The 19,997-nt window shown below is 43.2% G+C and overlaps 6 long non-coding RNA genes across 17 annotated transcripts; 3 read left to right on the top strand and 3 right to left on the bottom strand.

Annotated features, from left to right (window-relative positions):
* The first annotated feature begins 269 nt into the window (after window positions 1-269).
* On the top strand, window positions 270-2,739 carry LOC148640670 (uncharacterized). The gene is made up of 3 exons (XR_015930074.1): window positions 270-793; window positions 1,220-1,312; window positions 2,653-2,739. It is a non-coding gene; the product is annotated as an uncharacterized LOC148640670 (long non-coding RNA).
* On the bottom strand, window positions 1,612-6,624 carry LOC148640669 (uncharacterized). 2 transcript variants are annotated; one of them, XR_015930072.1, is made up of 5 exons: window positions 6,591-6,624; window positions 4,432-4,508; window positions 3,868-4,029; window positions 2,612-2,800; window positions 1,612-1,974 (listed from the first exon to the last, which is right to left on the bottom strand). It is a non-coding gene; the product is annotated as an uncharacterized LOC148640669 (long non-coding RNA). The 2 variants fall into 2 exon arrangements; XR_015930073.1 differs by having other exon boundaries at window positions 2,612-2,756.
* A 2-nt stretch (window positions 6,625-6,626) lies between these two features.
* LOC148640667 (uncharacterized) lies at window positions 6,627-12,849 on the top strand. Of its 2 annotated transcripts, none has more exons than XR_015930071.1 (2): window positions 6,627-6,719; window positions 8,252-12,849. It is a non-coding gene; the product is annotated as an uncharacterized LOC148640667 (long non-coding RNA). The 2 variants fall into 2 exon arrangements; XR_015930070.1 differs by lacking the exon at window positions 6,627-6,719 and adding an exon at window positions 7,491-7,607.
* Window positions 7,006-11,528, bottom strand: LOC148640668 (uncharacterized). 5 transcript variants are annotated; one of them, XR_015930069.1, is made up of 6 exons: window positions 11,469-11,528; window positions 10,831-10,970; window positions 10,130-10,277; window positions 9,638-9,722; window positions 7,576-7,676; window positions 7,006-7,168 (listed from the first exon to the last, which is right to left on the bottom strand). It is a non-coding gene; the product is annotated as an uncharacterized LOC148640668 (long non-coding RNA). The 5 variants fall into 5 exon arrangements; XR_015930067.1 differs by lacking the exon at window positions 7,006-7,168 and adding an exon at window positions 8,325-8,414 and having other exon boundaries at window positions 7,307-7,676; XR_015930068.1 differs by lacking the exon at window positions 7,006-7,168 and adding an exon at window positions 8,325-8,393 and having other exon boundaries at window positions 7,307-7,676.
* Window positions 12,850-13,509: 660 nt separating the features above from the next.
* On the bottom strand, window positions 13,510-18,637 carry LOC148640666 (uncharacterized). The gene is made up of 4 exons (XR_015930220.1): window positions 18,555-18,637; window positions 18,282-18,462; window positions 18,045-18,206; window positions 13,510-13,708 (listed from the first exon to the last, which is right to left on the bottom strand). It is a non-coding gene; the product is annotated as an uncharacterized LOC148640666 (long non-coding RNA).
* Window positions 13,592-19,226, top strand: LOC148640665 (uncharacterized). Of its 6 annotated transcripts, none has more exons than XR_015930216.1 (4): window positions 13,592-13,728; window positions 18,127-18,223; window positions 18,316-18,810; window positions 18,924-19,226. It is a non-coding gene; the product is annotated as an uncharacterized LOC148640665 (long non-coding RNA). The 6 variants fall into 6 exon arrangements; XR_015930219.1 differs by having other exon boundaries at window positions 13,615-13,728; window positions 18,160-18,223; XR_015930218.1 differs by lacking the exon at window positions 13,592-13,728 and adding an exon at window positions 17,468-18,023 and having other exon boundaries at window positions 18,160-18,223.
* The last annotated feature ends 771 nt before the right edge of the window (window positions 19,227-19,997 follow it).

Raw genomic sequence — 19,997 nt, 5'->3', positions numbered from 1 at the left:
CGAAAGACAGGAAATCTGAAAAAAATGTCGCAAGGTTGACACTCATTTCTCACCTCGTGACCTGGATACCCGGGGATGAATAAAGTATATTTAATTGAAAACAAATCGTAAGTGTTAAATTAAAGTTTCAATAATGTTACTTCATCCAGATAAAAGTATGGAGTGGGATTGTATTTGTCTGTGAAAGACCGTGTTGCGAAGGCGGAGACGGCTAACTCCAGGATACCGTCCGTGTTTTAGGCATGTCTACATAATTACAAGTCTAAAGCCAGGTTTGATTAATCTTGTATCAGCTTTCGATTGGTCTGCTTTAAAAACGGTTCCGGCTGCCGGAGTGCGTCTTTGCCTTTAAATAGCGGCTTTGCGCCTCGAAGAAAAACACAATTCCGGATGTTTTGCTTAATTTCGGTCAAGGTTTCTTTCTATTAAGACAGGAACAGTTTAGAACTGAAGAAGAGGAGGAATGTGAGCTCCAGAGTAATTAAGAAAAGGACCGTTGCGGACAGTTGGTTTTAGAAATGCCTTCTAGCTTTGAAAGCAAGATTGAATTGCAACTAAACCAACGACTTTCGTATCTCTAAAAGGAACGGAATGCAACGTATCCTTTCTGTTGCCATTTAACATTGCTACCTGTAGTCTGAATGCTTGGTCAGGTTTGTTAGTCGTGTTTCGGCAGGCTTTTTATACTCTCCTCTTCAGGTCCTCCGCTTTCCTGTCCTTTACAACCGTCCGAACGCCGAAGCGCAGAGCTCCCGTGTTGCGTGAGACTGGAGAGTTGACTGTTGAATTCAAGGTAAGATAATCCAGCTTGTCTACACTGCCTGCCCGTAGTCACAGACTGTACTTTCCATCATAAATCTGCTAATCTCCCAGCCCCTTGTTAGTAAAAACTGCTTTAGATCAAACTAGTGCTGATGAGCAACTCCAGCTTTGAGCACTACCCCTGGCAGGTCCACCTCAGAGTGGAGATGGGGGAGGAACTGAGAACTCAGAAAGGATAAGAGACTCCAATGTTAATTACAAAGTGCCTTGTGTAGGAATGTAAACATGTCAGATGCTTAATGTGCTTTCTTTTGGGGGAACATGCCCTCGGAAAAATGATCACTGTGCTTTAGGAACAAATCGGACTATCCTCTGAAAGAACATTGCACAGCATGAGCCAGTGTGGTGCTGTAACACAAACACACACCCTCACAATCTGCTTTGTTCCATATTTAAGTAGGCATGTTGAGGACAGACTCAACAAGTGAAGCATCTTCCTATACTAAGATGTGTATCTGCTGAAAGGAGGGAGCACCCAGGAACTCTTCAGGTATTTTATTATAAGCCAGTGATGGGGGGGGGGGGGGACATTTTTATCATTCAATTTCATGTGCATTAAAAGTTAATTACTTGAATCAAAAGCTCTTCCTCTAAACAATATATACAGTTCACTATTTTAGGACAAATATATATCCAATGTAAATCTACAGAGATTCTCCAAGAGACCTGTACAGTACCAACAAAATAAGATCAGCATAAATACCACAAGGAAGAACATGAAATTTGACTTGGAAAAAGCCATATTTCATTAGGAAAACACTTCTTAGTTTGCTTACTAACCGAGTTCTCATTTTCCTCTTTTCGTAAAAAAAAAAAAAGGTGAACTGATTCTTTGAAATACAGGAGACATAAAGAGATTTGAGGTTCAACACTTGTAACTGCAGGTGTAGAGCTATGTGTATCAGGTGATACAATGATCACTGTATCGTTTTCCTAACAATCTATTTCATACTAACATTTGTTAAAAAGAATAGGAATGTGATATTTTAGAATCCCCTGAAAGAGTAGTCCATAACTCCCTCTTAATGATGAAAGAAACTGCTGTTAAAAGTGACCTCTTATGCAGGTGAAGCAGCAGACTATTGACTGTCCAGGTGGTCCTCATGATCCTCCCAGCTCAGGGGCTCAGGGAAAGGCCTGTGACTGACAGCACTGTTGAGAATGAAGAAATACAATTATTCTTCCATCAGTAAATATGAAAGCAGATTTGACAATGTGACAAGGCTTCTTAGATGCAAAAGTGCTATATACACATTTCATGGCCATGTCAAAATGTAGTAATTGATATTGAAAATCATTCTAAGCCTAAAAATCAGTCCGATTCATGCAAGTATAGGTTAACAACCTGCCAAAATGGCCCCCTGTATTACTCCGATATTTACTGGCCTTCGCCAGTCTGGTGTTACTGTCCCAGACACGTCTATATATATATACAGACACACATGTTTAATTGCAGATACAAATATAATTCTCAGACTTCAAAATAAGTATTGACAAGTTTGCTGTAGAATGGGGTGTCAGTAGCAGGGAAGGAAAGTAAGAGTATGAATTGAAGTGAGCTGTCTGAGCCCTGTAGAACCCAGAATATTTAAAATATACCTCAGGAGTCTTTGAACTGGGGCTCTGGTATGGAAATTGTGGGGCACAGGGCAGAGTGACACCTACTTGTCCACTGTTTAAAACCGGACAGCAAACGTACAAATCACAGAACATGCTTCTTCATAACATCTTAGGTAGTCAGTAAAGCAAAGTCACTAGAGTTCCATTAGACCTTAAGTTCCTTATTTACCTCTCACAGCTGTGCTGATAACGTGCTTCTCCCCCCCACAGGAGCTCAGGGGTCTTCACCCACAGGAGGGACCCTCTTCACCCCCTCAGTGCAGCTCTCCTGGGTGACCTGCAGCAGCTGCTCAGCCACTGCAGACCAGAACAGACTGAGAGGGAATTAAACAGGAGATTCTGGGAGGCTAGACTGTTGCTGTAGAAACAGGAAAGTGAAAGTAATGTGTATGAAGTCCTGATCACTTTCTTCAACTTGTTTTTGTTCTGCAAGGACAAAGCACCTCCCCAGCTCTGAATACAAAAGGTTAGACTGTTCTGAATAAAAAGAAAAAAATGTCAACAATTTGCTTTCTGCATTAAAACTCCTTAATTTCCTTAAACAATACAACCTTTGTTGCACCTCCAAATACCTTCCTCTGTGTTGGCTGTCCAAGTTAATCTACAAACAATAATATTGTCAAGGTATTTATATTCATTTACTGTTTCACTATCCATTCCATTTACAATTACAGAGCTCAGAGGATTGGAACATTTCTTTTGTTTTGTGTTTAAAAACAGGGAATTATCCTGACACCGTTTAAAAATATATTTTTCTCCTGTCTGACTGTATTCACCATAATTCAAAAGTCCAAATCAACCAATTATTTGATAATTGCACAGATGTCAGAGTGGCGTACACAATCAGTGTACAATGTGAAAAGCAGTGGGGACAGCACGCACCCCTGGGGTACCCCTGTGCTGGTTGCTGATGGTGAGAGACGTCCCTGAGTTCACTTGTACATACTGTTCCCAAAAAAGGAAATTGTATATCAACTGAGTAAGTGTATGATGTACACCCATCTCCAAAATCTGCCCTACTCTGTCTCGAGAGATCAGAGCGATTAGGAATTCCAACGTATGTGTACATATGGCAATTAACTACTCTGCTCTACTCTATTACATCAGACTGGTCAGTAATCCTCACAGTCATCTTCCAATCTGTACAATCATTCCAACCTTGAAAAGCTTAAACTCTTTCATCATCCCACACATGCACACCTTTGTCTTGGGCAAATTTCTCGGTTTGAAATTCTGCCTTTAACTATCTTCAACTATCTGTATGTCTCTTGTTAATTGCTTTACCTTCTTTTTTTCTACTTCTCCCTTCTTCCATTGCCCTCTCTTTGTTTTGCTATGATTTAGCTTAATACCAAGTCTTTGTTTTTCCTTTGTCTTACAACAAGTTCTCTACATCTTTTTCCAAATGGGAAATCACACACTCACCTCATACAGTCAGATGCAGTTTGTGTGCAGCTTGACTGAAGTTTCTACTCTCTGTCATCTCTGGGTTCGATTTATATGGCCTGCAAGTAAGAGTGCACCTGTGTCTTGTTCCACTATGTCATCATGGTGGTGCTCCATAGTGCAGTACCTCTGTTCTGCCATCTAAAAGTGGTCAAAAGTCTCAGTGAAATTTAAGACACTATTCCTAATATACCTTCAATTCAGTACTTTGCCTCTAGTGGCATCACAAAAATGATAAAAACAGACGTTCATAGTTCAGAACAAAGTGATGTGAAACTAACCATCAAAAGTTTACTTTCCACAAATAAACATTTTACAAGAGCATCCACACATTCTACCAGTGAAGCAGATGGACAGAGTGATAGCTAGAGAATCCAGTTCATATCCAAACCCTGCTAGAGAAGGACAGTGGTACACATGATCATGACAGAGACAGGAAAACATAAGGGAAGAACTATTATTTTAAAAAGTGCTTTACTTTGTGCAAAAGAATCAGGATTGCAAAACACATGGTGTGTGGTGGCAGAGCAGAGATACTCCTACCTGCCTTGTGGCAGCTGTGTCTTCTAACAAGCTCAGTGTGCAGGATCTCTCTTTCCCAGAAGAAGAAGCCTTCAGGTCTGAAATAAACCACAATCCAAACACTCTCCATTACAACTGGAGCGAGTCCTCCCATAGAAGTGTTACAGATACAAGGATTCCTAAAATCTCTCACCTTGCACGATCTTGGTGCAAATCATTCTACAAGAAGGTCCAGGTCAAGCTATGCTCAAATTCCTGACATGGAAGAGTCTGGGTTTTCTTCATTTTGTGCCTTGTGTTTGCATGGTGGCTATATCATCCCTACAGGATGTCTAATGGACTGTTCCAATTTGAAAACGTCTGCATGAATGTCAAAGCCTGCTTCAATTTTAGGCAATAGCTAACAACATTCAATTGTTTTTTGACAATGAATAATGGCACTAGGGTAAAATTGCAATCAAATTTTATTCCTTTGAAACATTTCACAGCTTATAAATGGCATACTTTTTACTGCATTTACTTGATTTATAGGTATCATTTAAAATTGTCTCATGCTTCAGTGAGCACAGTCACACTGACTGAGTCTTACACCGTTAAAGTGATATATGTACATTATGTGGCAGCCACACTCCTCGGTCACCGTAACACACAGCTCAAGGCTGTTTTAGCAGTTAAACTGAAATCGACGGGTTTGCTCTAATAGTGGTCAGAAGAAACACCACACAGGATACAAACGAGAAAGTTTTATATACATGTATACACCTACACACACCATTTGTCAAGTGTGGATTCTGTTGTCAAAAATGATACTTATAATATTTAAGAGCTCTGCTCTAACACATTCTTAGTCATAATAATGCCAAGAGTATTTATGAAGACATAAAATGATTCAGAAGGTAGAAGGTTTTCGTCTTTTTAATTTAAACAAAACGTGGCTCTCTCTAATCCTACAGGTTCCTTACTCTCCAGAACTTCAAGCACATCCTCTTTCATAAAGAACTGTGTGAACATTGTCATCTAGTGTTGTCACTGACTACCTAGAAAACAATATGATTGGCTGCTCAACGTCTTAAGTCCAGCTGATAGGAATTGAATCGATATTCCTGTTATTGGCCAATAGAATCCTCAGTACATGAACAACTGTCCAATAGGAAATCCAGGTAATCCAGCCCCCCCGACAATAGAGCTTGTGTCTAGTATCAGACCTTTGTTCCAATAAAAACACCTCACCCCTTCAGTCAGAAAGAATATTTGAAAAAAAAAAACAATTCTGTAGCTTGATCACATATTAAGGAAGTTTGAGTCTACTCAGGACTGGTACAGAACCTGGAAATGTAGTACTTATCGATTATTAAAATCTGTTACTGCAAGTGGTGTGTAGAGTGAGAGAGACCTGTAGGTCATTGCAAGATATTCTATATTTGGATTCACACCTGAAGAAGGCTCCACGGCCGAAACGTTGTGTTCTCTTTCTTCTTTTTTTCAGCATGGAATAAACCTATTACTTGTTCCTTTGCAGCCTACGCATGCTGACGCAGCTACCCACCTGAACTATATTTGGATAATATGTTTAACTGAGATCCATAGAGTGTAGGGCTGTTAGAACTAGAACACTAGAACAGTCAAGCCACACTGTTTTGGGGGGCTACACAAGATGATGTTATCGGACATAATGGGGTTTATTCTTTAATATGAAATAAAGTAATTTGTCAGAATCATCACTAATGTGTTTAGGAAACTCCAGTTTGATTGAACCACACAGAATGAGAAACTCCCTCTGGTTTTGACAGTAAGACACGACCTGCCAGCGATGAATCTCTGATTAATCAGGACTGACAGCTCTGTTCTGTTTTAAGAACATCACTGTCACAACTGTGTTTACTTGTGTGTTATCACCTGTTCCTGAATCAAAATCTTTAAGAGAAAATAGTTGACGTGTTAATACGAGAAGATGTGCCTTAAGCAGATGTAAAATATGAATATTTCCAACCGCATCAGCCGATTAAATCTCCAGGGAAAACAAGATAATCATGTGCCGGCTCACGAATCTTTTCTCAAACTGAAATATTTATATCTTTCACAGAGATATGTAGTTTGAGTTACTCATAAAAAAACCCTAAAAAATAAAAGTATTGAATCCATGAGACCGCGAGAAAATCCCCGACCGCTATAGAGCTCACCTCTGTCTGAATCTAACTCCCCCACATTTCCTGCATGGTCGCGTTTACATGACGTCATCGACACCAGCCTCACCTGCGCCAGGCGAGCCGAGTCCCACACATGAGTAGTGGAGACACCACCGGCAGCAGGTGAGTTCATTGTTGCTGGAATTGTTTGCTTTGTTTATTAGTTATCTGTGGATTTCTGCAAAACTCACACCGTTTTTTTTTGGTTAAGTTTTTGTATAACTTTAAGTAACAAACTAAGAAAATGTGGTTTTTATTTTTATTGTAAATGTGAACAATAGGCAACATCTTACGAGTGACTTCCAGGGACCTGTAATGGTTTTCGCGTTCACACACGTTGTCGGTGTCTGAGTTTGTGGTCACGACCCGTTCCACACGGGTAATTCAGCTAGGCAACTAAACACACATCTGCAAAGAAAATATTTTACTGATATTCATCTCCTTTATATACAGTATATACACAAATATATTGAGGTTTAGTTTGATTACAGCTTTGAATAAAACTGGTCATTGAAAAAGAGAAGCCATGATGTTCTTTGAAACTGAAGTTTTGCCTTTTCTTCTCTGCTTAACTGTGTTCGAGGGCCCTAATTTCCACTCCCCCTCCAGCTGAAATACTGACTGACCAGCTGCCCTGGGTCTGGTCACTGTGACTGGTCAGAGAAGACGGTCAACCGAAACACAAGAGAAACAGATAAATATAAAAAAAGTGTTAGTCATTCCTGGTTTTATTTTCACTCTTTTACCACAGTAGTCAATCAGTTGAACACAGGTAGAAGTTGTTGCTTTCAGCCTCAGAGCCTCTTCAGACTCCTGTTCTGTCTCAAGGTGTCCTGTTTCTCTGCAACCCGATAGCCTCCCGACACACAGACACGACTCCACAGCCAGAACCAGTTTCTTGTTTTCCTTTCCAGTGTGGAGTTGACAGCTGCTTGTTCCTTATTTGTGTTCCCTGTGAGCAGCATTGTCTTGAGGTGACTGAAGACTGGGAATGTTCAGTGTAGTGTTCAGGTGAGAAGAATTCCAGCGGGGAACACAAATCTTAAACCTGCAGCCCCTCCAATCAGCTCCATTACAGTGCTGCAACAAGCAAATTAATTCATAGTTAACAGGATGGATTTAAAAATTAAGAAGCTAAACAAATTGGACATATCAAAGAGCCCAGCATATACTGGAGACTGATATCCTGTAGCAGAGATCACCTCCTCTCAAATACTACAACTGAGAGCATTATTACATGTCAAAGTAGGAAATAGAAGAATGAAGAGCCAGAGACAATACGGGCAGAAACACTGAAGTGATTCAGAGGGAATAGGGAGTGAGATATGTAGAAATATATCATACAAAACAAACTGATCTACAGATTTACTTACACCCCTGGAGACATATGAACAATAATAGCACTGAATATGTCTTAAGGACTGTGCAATATGTCTTACTTGGAGTAAAGTTATGTCAAACACATTCAGAAAACACAAGGGCCAAAGATCTTCACTGCTCTCAGTATCCCTGTTAAGGCACATTCAGTAACAGAATTAATTCCCGGTCACTGAACAAATTCAAGTACAGGAGACGGAAGTTTCCAGACTCCGCACAGAGTTAAACTGGCAGACCTGACTGCAGTCTCTGATGCCACTGCTGTCTCTCCCCCTCAGAATCAGCTCCCAGAGTCTGAGCCGACTGGAGACTGTTATTCTGCTGCTCTGCACTAGAACAGGACAAGATCACCTCCAGACTCCAGCATGAAGGAACTCTGAGCCTCATCCTGACCCAGGCATTCATCTACAAGCACAGGAGCTGACAGAGGGGCAAGAGGGGCTGAGAGCGGAAGAAGATCCAAACAAGGCAATAAAAACACATTGACAATAATACAGAATCTACCCTTCTCTAAACTAGAGTATTGATTCAGTCAGTTAACACTGAGTGAGAATACTGGCCCTGGCAGAATTAAAGACAAACTAAAATTTAGAAATCTGTTCAAGACAGATGAGTTAAAAACAGTCAGAGGATCATAAACTGTAAAGGAACTGACAAGCTGTTGATGTCATGTGTTGAAAATGTACTGAATTAAATTTACTACAGCATACAAAACAATAACCCCTATTGTTAGCAATTTGTCTATTGTTATCGCAGGGAATTTCCAGTGTTGACAGTTTTACAGACAGAGTTCTCCTTCAGCAGATTGTGTCTGTTAAACTGAGGGTTTACTGTAGTTCCATTCAGTCACACAGCCTGCAGGTATTATAGAACCTCATACAGCACTGAGGCCACCTGGAGACTGAAATCTGTTTTTACATCAAGCAGAAGTATTCAAGGAGAGCAACCAAAAAGTATTTCATAGTTCTGGAGAAAATTAATTGAAATCAAAGCTCTTGGACTTTTTTGAAAAGAATTAAGTTCAAAATTGATCAAGATGACAATTCTCCCCAGTGAAGAAGGTGGCCACAGCTGTATCTTGGTAATAAATACAAATCATATCTCAACACTGCTGGAGTAGGACAGGGGCTGTACTGTCTTTAGCTGTTCCTCTGAGATGGGATGTTGATAAAATGTAGCAGAGTGAGGGGTGGGGTTAGTTGTGGAGTATGGAGTAGTATGGAGGAGGAGCTAAAGACACTCAGGATTCCTGTGATGATCAAAGATCAGTGTGAATTGTCAGCCTTTAATTGGAACTGATCTGGAACATTAGTGACAGAGTAATTAGTATAAAGGGATCTAGACTGTTTCACTCTAGACAGCATTTCCAGTCTGAATGAGTGTCAGTGGGAGGCTGTGCTGAAGCTCAGACTATTGTAAAATAATACACAGGGCATCTCTTTCTATCTCAGTGTGGCAGAAGAATATTTTGAGCAGAAACACACTGAGGAGTTATTACCTGAGCATTCAGACAGTGTACAATAAAGATCACATAACTGTAAAGTGCAGTATAGCTCATAGTTCAACATAGTGACAAGTGTGAGATTTAGTTCTAACTGTGGGGTTGCAGAGGTGTTATTGGGAGAAGCTGCTGTAGGAAATAGGAGAAATTGTGCAGAGCTCACCTGGAGACTTGGGGGACATGAGTCTCTCTTTTCAGTTTTCAACAAAGCTTTTGAATTCACTCCAGCCTGGTTCCAATCTGTCAACCTGTGATAAATAAACACTCAACATAAATATACTTGAACCCTGAAGAGCAAACCTTGAATAGTGTGTGTGAAAGGCAGAGCTGGGGTGCTAGTAACACACTTCACACACAGAGCAGCAGGCAGGGGAGAGAGGCAGGACAGTGCAGCAAGAGGGCAGGGGGAGAGTCTAATTCCCCAGTCACTGTCTAGAGTGCAGACTGCTCTGCAGTGGTAGAGAAACTAATGTAGCAGCAGGAGACTAGTAGTGACAGAGATACAGGTAAAGCAGCGACAGATGGAGCTCTAGACAATTACAGACTAGGAGAGAGGAGCTGTACATGTGAGATTTCCAGGAGATTAACACCAGGGACTTCAGTGCTGCAGCTGTAGTGAAGGAGTGTCAGTGTGTAGAGATCTAAACCAACTCACCCTGTCAATCCCAGAGCCAGATTCTGACTCTTCACAGTCTCAGTCCTCATTGAGAGAGGAGCAGCAGGGAGGGAGCTGAAGGTGTTTATTCATCACATGTTGACAAACTGGAAGCAGGCTGGCCTGAATTTTGTGACTTTGTTGAAAGCTGTAAAGAGAGAAGTAAGCTCATTAAAATAGGTCAGGCTGTGCCAGAACACTTCCTCACACTTTAGATCTCTGTACCCTGACATCACACTGATACTCCTACACTACAGCTGTGGCAGTGTCACAGTCTAGATCTCTTCATACTTTCTCTTACTTCTTTTTCTGCTACTAATATGTTCCTGATCTTTTCAAATAATGGCTGATAATTCACAGTGATCTCTGACCACCACAGGAGTACTGAGTGTCTTCAGCTCCTCCTCTGAGCTGGGATGTTGATCACATGTAGAAGAGTGAGGAGTGGGGTTAGTAGTGGGGTTAGGGAGTGGACATGCCATCAGCATCTGAACTCAGAGGAGGACCTGAAGACACTCAGGATTCCTGTGGTGGTCAGAGATCACTGTAAATTATCTGCCTTTATTTGAAAAGATCAGGAACAGTAGTAGCAGAGGAAGAAGTAAAGGAAAGTATGAAGAGATCTAGACTGCGACACTGCTGCAGCTGTATTGAAGGAGTGTCAGTGTGATGTCAGGGTACAGAGAGCTAAACCAACTCACCCTGTCAATCCTAGAGCCAGATTCTGACTCTTCACAGTCTCAGTCCTCAGTAGAGGGAGGAGCAGCAGGAGGCAGCAGGGAGGGAGCTGAAGGTGAAAGTGGAACCAGGCTGGAGGTGAAGTCAAAGCCTTTGTTGAAAGCTGGAATGACAGACAAGTACAGTCATTAAAACCAAATCGAGCTGTGTCAGAATACATTTCACACTCCAGTGAGTAAGAACGGTAGTACAGGACTGAACAGTGAAGTAGTGGAGTGAGCTCCACTGTTTCAGAAGCCCGAGCTCACACGCTGTTGCTCTTAGCCGCCACCAGAGGGCAGCCTGCAGCTACAGACGGCAGAGCCAGGTACACGGTCTGTATCCGCGGCTCTGCAGACAGCTGCTCCCACAGCCCGACAGCCCGCTCCTCTTGGTCAAGCCAGGGTACCAGTGAGTTGCCCAAGAGAGCTGACCCGGGCTGTGAAAGCAGCGCCCCGTCTGTCTGACGTCGTTCCCCGGTTCTTACCCGACATGTTGTCGATACCAGAGCAGCAGGCAGTAAAACTCTCCCCTCACTGTCACTGGGGCCGCGAGTCCTGGCCGAGCTCCGGAGTGAGAGAGCTGGAGAGAAACGAGATGCAGAGAAAATACTGAAACTTACCTCTTGACTCGTACATGGTCCCTCCAGACTGAACGAAAATGTGATTTAGTGGACAAAACGGAAAAAAAACAGTGATGTTTGTTAGTCTCGAATGACAAGTACATTTCAAGAGCAGTAGCAAGCAGCACGTTATATGAACGAATATTAACAGGATTCTGCAGACAACAGAAGCACAGCCCGGAGAAAATAAGAATAAGAAATAGAGTAGAAAATGATTGTAAAACAATGACCTAATACAGGTTTAAATGCACAGAGCAATAAAGCTTTAAAAGCGTTTGGACCAGTTACCTATCCCTGTCTGTCTTGCCCGGCTCTCGCGCGAAAGGAGGATAATCAGGTGGGTCAGAATTTATAGGACCTGGAGCCCAAAGTGACCAATAAACAGGCAAGACGACATTATTCGCGGCTCTGCCCCCCAAAATCCTTTATTAATATTCAATATATAGGCAGCGGTTTTACAATTAATCTAATTTGTATTTCGTCCTCCCAGCGCATGAGGGCGGTGCAGCCCCACCCTCTACTGCCAACAGGCGTGGTTTTGGGTCTGGACGTCATGGATTTTGATTGGCTGCGATTCTCATATTTAAGTAAGCCCCGCCCCCAGCTCGTCTCCTTCCGGTAGTTCTGCCGAAATGGGGAGGTGGGGTTTGTGAATGGCGTTTTCCCGATTTTATTGCGTTTTTAGTCGTTTTTTGGCCTATTTTTTAATGATATCGTTATGACACATCACGGAATCGTTAAGTCGGATTTAAAACTGGACGTTCCTGACTTTCAGCTAGTGAGTATCGAGCGATTTTGTGTTTGTGTTTGATTAGCAAGATGGCGGCGGTTACTCCTCATTTGCATTTATTAAAATCAGTCGCTGTATTTTAATGAGCTGATTTGCATTTGTCTTGTTAATATGAACTAGAAAATTAGTTTTTGGCTAGAATTGTTTTTTTATTTTTAAGGTTTTTATTATTTGTACTTTTACTTTTTATGTAAGATTGTTGTTAACTCGTATTTGCATTAAATTTGCATTTATTAAAATTGCGCACTAATCACTTGTATTTTAATGAGCTATTTGTGTATGTGATAATGTGAAATAAAAAACGATTTTAGTGAAAATAACGTAATTTTCTCATGTTTACTGTGTGAATTGTTTTTTTTTTCTACTGCTTGTTTTGTCAGTAAGATGTCGGCGTTAATGCTCTCATGTGTATTTAAATTTGTATAAAAATCGGTTGACCGGTCACTTGTATTTTAGTAAGTTCTGTTTAATGATTTCTGTTTTTCTTTTTCTTTTTTCAACTGGAAAAGCGTTTTCACTCGAATGCTTTTTGATTTCTAAAATGTATGTTTACACTTGCACTGAACACAAATAAAATCTAAATTCATTTTACTTCTGGCTTATTTGTCTTTTTTTTCGGAGAATGTATTTTTAAAAACTTGGTTGCTTTCAGATTGTGTTACCTAAAAAATGTAAATATCTTAGGGAAATTGAAACAAAAAGAGTTGCTGTCTAAGTTTTTAATTACTAATTAACATTTCAAATTATTCTAATTCATTATAATAATGAATTTGTTTATGTATTAAGTGAATTAAAGTTCATTAGTATTAAACAAATCTCACCGGGGGCTGGTCTTGGAGATGGGCTTCTGCGATTGGGTCATGTCATGTCAATCATATAAAGACAACCCTTAAGAAGTGCGTCATTTTTGGGGGTGTGGTGATTTGATTGACGGGTCTTTCAACCAATCAGAATAGAGAAAATGTGGTTTTATGCCATAACTGAAGTGGTGCTTCAAACTGACCAATCACCTGAGAGCAAAAATCTTGGAGGTGGGCTCTCATCCAGACATTTTGATTGGCTGGTGTGACGTCATCATCTGGTGACACCCTCTCATGAATAATGCGACACTCCCCTTATTCAAATATGCGACACGCCCCCTCTTTAACCACGCCCCTCATGAATATGCATCATGGGCGGTGCTCGTTCACCATTTTGTTTGGTTTTGTTTGTGATAGAAATAATGTTACGAAGGAAAGAAGAAGAAAGTAAGACAGAAATCAAAATTCTTTATTAAATTTTGCAAGCATACAAATCAAAGACAGTTGGCAACAGTGAAACAAAAACACAGCGTGAGTTACAGAATCACAAGTAATGGTGTCCGGGGTGACGAGTTCCTGTTCAGCGCCAGCAGTCTGGTCAGTGCGGGATGGGTCCTGTGCGGGCGGCAGGGACAGCAGCCAGGGGAGACCTGAAACACAAGAGAAGCAGGTAAGAGCTCGGCGTTCAGCACTGAGCAGCAGCGCAGAGACAGTCATCAGACAGGAGTGAGGAGCTGCGCTGGCGGAGGGGCTCAGGGAATCACTCGGCAGTACAGCGCAGCTCGCTTTGCGCAACACGGGCTCGTCCAACTGTCGGGAGAACTAATTTGGAATAAAAAGCACTCAAGACCTCCAGACCGTATCCTTACTCTCACGTGAAATGCTCACCCGCTTTAATTTCGGTTCACATTTAGGAACGATATGAAGATTTATTAATTTCAACGTTCAATCACTCAAGTTCAATCGGTCAAGTTGACCAAGACGCGGTTTGTTTACATCGCGCTGCAGCGCCGACAGAGACGCGGTCTGTTTGTCCGAGCTCGGTTGTGGTTTTTAAACTCTACTCTCACCCGTATATTGCTTTTATATTTTAACTCGTTCTAGGTTTGTCTTGGCTTTTTAAAAAGAACGTACCGCTCTAAGGAATCTGTATGTGCCGGGGTCATGCAGAGCGAGGTGTGCTGTATAGTTCTGCCATCACATCTGTCCCGGGACAGTGCGGGATATTGAGCACTAGATCACCGAATGGGCTCTAGCCTGTTGTACAGTTGAAACCGAGTGCAGAGCACTCCACTGAACAGGGTGTCACTACTAATCAAGTGCTTCCCATAACTAGATCTAGTTCTCAGTTTGCCCCCGAGCACAGGTCCCTCAGTTCCACAGCAAATCATGTCAACCCCCTGCACTGTTAAATACAGCAAGACGCGTCCTAGATCTGCACCCAGTACCCCAGCAATGAGCCACAACTTTACAGTCAAGCAATATTTATTCATGAACAAGAGACAACGAATAACAAACAGAATAAAACATACAGTTTATTTTTAGAATTGCATACATTTGATCATATTCAAGCACTGCCAGTTCAATGCTGTAATTTCAAGTGAGAGTCAAAAGTGGGAAACATGTGGGTGAAGCTGCCTTTGAGACAATAACTGCCTGCAGTCTGGACAGTCAGCTCAATATTCTTAGCATCCTCCTCTCTGCAGCTACCACGTTGTCTATTCTTGTGGTTTTGATTTTCTTCAGCCTGTAAAATGCTGCTCAGGGGGATTTAAATGTGGAGACTGGCCTGGCCAGTAAAAGACTGTCCACGGTTTCCTCCTGACTGAGCTGTTCCTGCAGAAGACAGTGAGGTGTAGCTGACAAGCCCAGCAACAAGTTCAGTGTTCTGGTTTTAAATCTTAAATGATTGAGAATATCAGTATTGATACAGAAACAAGTATATAAGATGGAGTTCTAGACAATTACAGAATATGCTTGATGAATTGTACATGTCAGACTTCCACATTAATGCTGATTACTTCAGTGCTGCAGCTGTAGTGAAGGAGTGTCAGTGTGATGTCAGGGTGTGAGGATTAAGCCAACTCACCCTGTAAATCAGATTCTCCTCAATTTGGAAATCATAATCTTAGACCTCTGAGAGTGTGGATGAACACCAGGAGGCAGCAGGAATAGTGGTGAATTAATCCTCATCGTGTCATATGGTTTGACTCACTGGGGCACATTCTTCATGTTACGTGCATTTCATAGCATAAACCAGTAAATGAGCTCACTATACTCTGTGTCATCAATTAAGATAAGGTATCACCTGTTCTTGAGATGCTTTTACTTTGTAACATGCTAAAGTAGTGACTTTGAGTTGGATTGAGATCTGCAGACACACTTGACCAGTTTCTATTTTCTCCTGATGAGCTCTTTGGCTGCACTGACTGGATGCTTTGGGTCATTGTCATGCTGCATGGTGCAGCACTGTCCAATAAATATGGAAGCCTTTTCTGCTTCATCAGAGACCCTGTTTCTGTAAACTTCAGAAATCCCTCTGCTGCTGCCATCATTAGCTACATCCTCAAGGAAGATGAGTGAGCCAGTCTGAGACATTCCTGCATCCCCAGGCCATGACATTCCCTCCACCAGGCTTCAGCAAGCGCTCAGAGGACAGAGTTGACAGGTTCAGGTGTGGAGAAAGAAAGGAGCTGCAGATGCTCCAGAGAACAGCACCTCCTGTGAGAGTCATGGCCTGGCCTGGGGAGATCAGGAGGAGACTCCTTCACCTGTCTGTCTCCATCAGCACTAGCGTACTGGATCACTGAAGCTCAAACCTGAAGGCTGTGGACTCAGATCTGAGAGCTCCAGCAACACCTCAATGTCCTCTGCGCTCCCTCTGAGCTCACATGAAGATCACATGTACAGCAGTAGGATTAGAGGTGGTGTTAGTTAGGGACCATACATGTCATCTACATCTCAGCTCAGAGGACACACATCAAATATTCAGGTGCTGTAGCTTTGAGTCAGTCTACAATGCAACCAAGGAGGTCATCAGGAGAATAACTGTGGAAACACCTTAACTTGTTGGGTCTAATGCCTAAATTTCAACCCTATTGCCAGAAGGAAAAACAATTGAAGTATGATCACCTGAAGACTAAATAAGAACTCAATTGCAACAGCAAAGCATCTCAGATGATTACAGAGGGCAGTGAGCTCAATGGGTCTCAGACCTCATGCAGTTACTGTCTTAGAGGGATATACAAGCACATACTCTTCTACACTCTGAAATGCATTTAAAGTGAATGTGTCCCAGTAACTTCAAAATAGAAAGCTGAACATTTTTTTATTCCAATATGATCAAATGTATGCAGAGAATTACCACAATAAAACCAGGATAATATTTCTGTTCTGATCACAAGAACAAATTGCTTGACTGTGAAGTTGACTCATTGCAGTACTGATGGAGGACACTGTACCTTTCCAATGAAAACCTGCATTTTCAAGTGTCCCACAGTATCAATACACCTTGACAGGAGGGGCTGACTGACAGGGCCGGTGACATGAATTAATGTGCTTTATTCATATTCTGGGCTGTTAGAATTCTTCCACTGGACCATGAAAAAGATCTGAGTGTCTTTGGGTAGGAGTGCAGCTGAGGCTGTTGCTGAAAGGAGATGGTCCAGCTGTAGGAAAAACCTGCCTGTTTGAATGTGCTCCGAGTGGAGAGGAGTGTCAGTGTGGGAGCTGCAGAGGAACAAGTAGGGGAGAATTCCACACTGAGAAGAACATTTATTCTGGCTCTGGAGTTTTCTTCATGTGTGAGACAACAGCTACAATTGTCCTTAACACTGTCACTGTAGAGTCCTGATATTTGAATCATATTCACATACTAACTGCAGGATTCAGACTGACTCCCCATCATCAGAAACATGTCCTTCCCCTGCGACAGTCGAGTTCACTCCAACACAAGCGCAGAAGAGCTGCGGTGTGGTTTGGATGCTGTCAGAAAGCAGGTGAGGGGCAGGAACCATTAACATCTCATCACAGGAGAGTATATAAACCAGAGAAACTAAACTGGTTTAGTAATGAGTGCTGAGAATGAGGTTTATTGACTGTTTGGGCAGGATGTGGTGAGGTAATGGGTTGAGCACAGGTGTAGAAGTGATTGCTTTCAGTCTCAGAGCCTCTTCAGACTCCTGTTCTGTCTCAAGGTGTCCTGTTTCTCTGCAGCCTGATGGTCTCCCAACACACAGACAACTCCACAGCCAGAACCAGTTTCTTGTTTCCTTTCCAGAGTGGAGTCGACACCTGCTTGTTCCTTATTTGTGTTCCCTGTGAGCAGTGTTGCCTTGAGGTGAATGAAGAGCATGAGTGGGCAGTGCAGTGTCAGTGTGGGAGCCCATCCTGTCTCAGGGTATTGTAGTGTGAAGGTGGGACCTTGATACTGGAATCAGAGCTACTTGCAGCCTCTCCAGTCCACTGCATTACAGTGTAGCTGCACCAAGTGCTGTTGAATTGATAATTAGCAGGATCAGCAGGAATTAAGCAGCTGGTTGAGTCAGATTATTGCAGTGGAGTGCACTGGAAGGGCTGCAAGCCCAGTAGCTCAGACTAAAACCTATTTTTAACCTCAGATTAGATTTAATTTTTTGTTTAACTGTCCCTGTTAGGGAATTTGTGGTCTCTCGTGTCCCTGTTTGAAAACTCGCTGTTTAGCAGCAGAGACGAGCAGCTCCGGGATCCGCCGCCCCTATTGGCCGAGTCTGAATGAGAAGGCAGGTGCGGTCAGTCTGCAATTAGACTTCAATCTGCGGCTGTTTAGCGGTTCCGACGCCCGAGTCGCTTCTCTGCCTTTAAATAGCGAGTTTGCAAACAAAGAAAGTTTCTTAAATTTACCGTTTAGCTGGAGCGGGATCCTGGGCGACGGCTGTGTGTTTTTCTCGGTCCGAGTGGGAAATGTTATAAGATGGGGCTTGAAAGGTAATGCATTTCGACACTTACTTTTGTCCGAGCTGCCGGACGGGCTGTAGCTCCCACCTGAAGAAGGCTCCACGGCCGAAACGTGTTTTCTTTCTTTTTTCAGCAGGGAATAAACGTATTACTTGGTCCTTTGCAGCCTACGCATGCTGACGCAGCTCCCCACCTGGACTTGTGGCTTCGACTCTGCGGAGAGAAACGTGGTATTAAAATCGTGCTTCAGCTTCTTTAAACTGCTACTTTTGTATTTTGTATCTTTACCTGCACAAAACGCTTTTTCTCGTTTGTATTCCAGACTTCTGCAGGATCCTGGCGCGGCTCTGGGCTTTAAACGACGGCTGTCGGGTCCTTCTCGGCGTGGAGACCTGAGCGCAGACCCACCCGTGTACCGAGTGACCGGAGCTCCGCGGCGGATTCACAGGCGAGTCCGAGTCTCTTCTTCCTAGAGGCCGAGAGAGACCCGGTCAGGAAAGCGCAGCTTCAGGACTCGTTTAGGACTGAAAACCTCTTTCACAGGGGCTTCGTCTCTTTTACCGGTATCGACTCACTGTGCAGCTGCAGGTCCGGCTGGGTTTTCTTTCTCCGGAGCCGGTTTGCATGAAGACGCGCCGACCGCTCCGTTTAGCTTGAACTGGGGGAAACTGGTAACTCGAGTTACTGGTAACTGACCGCAGGAAACTGGAGCCCAGCCGTGTGAGACCCGGTGTGAAAACCGAAACCCCCGGTGTGAGGAGAGAGAGAGAGAAACCGCTTACCTTGGTCTCGAAACGCCGGCTGTCCTGTTGTAAAGGTTAAAGCGAGAGAGTTAAAAAACATTTAAAATGCATTTCTCGTAGAAAAAGTTACTGCTTTTGTCAAAACCTGTAAGAAATTTAATGCATGTTTTTTTTTTTTCCCCGGCAGCCGAGCAAAGCGCCTGTACCGGGAGAGCAGCGGGGTACCAGCCGCCTCTCTCCCAGCCAGCGAGCCGCCGGAGTCCCCCCACCTCCCCTGACCCCAGCCTGCACGGGCCTGGAGCACAGACCCGCCCCTATTTATAATGTGAACCCCTGATGAGCGCGAAAAGGACAACAAAGGTAGCAAATTAAGAGACACCGGGGACCGAGATGGAAATGTGTGGATACCTGCTTAATAACACTGCTGTATAGTGTAATTGTTTCATGCTTTATATCCTTATTTGCTGTAATAAACTGCTTTGAGTGTTAATTGATTAATTGATTATTCTGGGGTGTGGGAGGGAGGGGTACAGGGGTGTAGAGAACCGTGAATCGGGTTGAATTGAGCGGTACGGCCGCGGTACACCGGGCTGTCGTGGTCGGGGAGTCGGGAGCCGCTGGTCTGCGGCCTAGACTGCAGCTTCCATCCCCGGCCTCGATTTGAACCCCGGAGCCCGAGGACAGTCGCAGCCCGGTAGGTGAAGGATGACGCTCCGCGCTGCTGAGGGAACGCGTCCCGTCACCATGGTGACTGAGACGGGGTGTGGCTGTGGTGAAGGGCGGGGTCCAGTGTTGATAGTGTCCAATCAGCGTGTGGAAGAGGTGGGTGTAAGAACAGCCAATCAGAAGAGTGCAAGTTCAGCTCGAGAGAAAAATATCGGTCGAGCCAGGCGGGTCTCGAACCCGGGGCTCCGAGGTGGAGACATGTAAGAGTCGGGGTTTAACAGAGTGAGCTATACTTTTTGTCGAAACTGGAGTACCTCCGCGGTCATACTTATCTGGCAAAATTTCGGTAAACGAAAAATATCGAGAAAAATAAAAAGGTATCCCTCCTGTTCTTGCAATTCTAAAAGAAGTATCTCTGCTCATCTACTGTGTTTCGGGTTTTACAAAAGCTCTTCTTTGCGGGCTTAAACCCAGGTCTGCACTGACTCCACTGGGGATTTGAACCCGGACTCTCACCACCCATAGACCAGCGCGCTACACGACGAGCCACAGCGCTGCACGAAAAGTGTTAGCACCGCCAAATATAAAAGCTTTA

This window comes from Lepisosteus platostomus, chromosome 25, assembly GCF_059453375.1.
Source record: "Lepisosteus platostomus isolate fLepPlt1 chromosome 25, fLepPlt1.hap1, whole genome shotgun sequence".
NCBI classification, from domain to species: Eukaryota; Metazoa; Chordata; class Actinopteri; order Semionotiformes; family Lepisosteidae; genus Lepisosteus; species Lepisosteus platostomus.
This window is presented reverse-complemented; position numbering and strand designations above follow the sequence as displayed.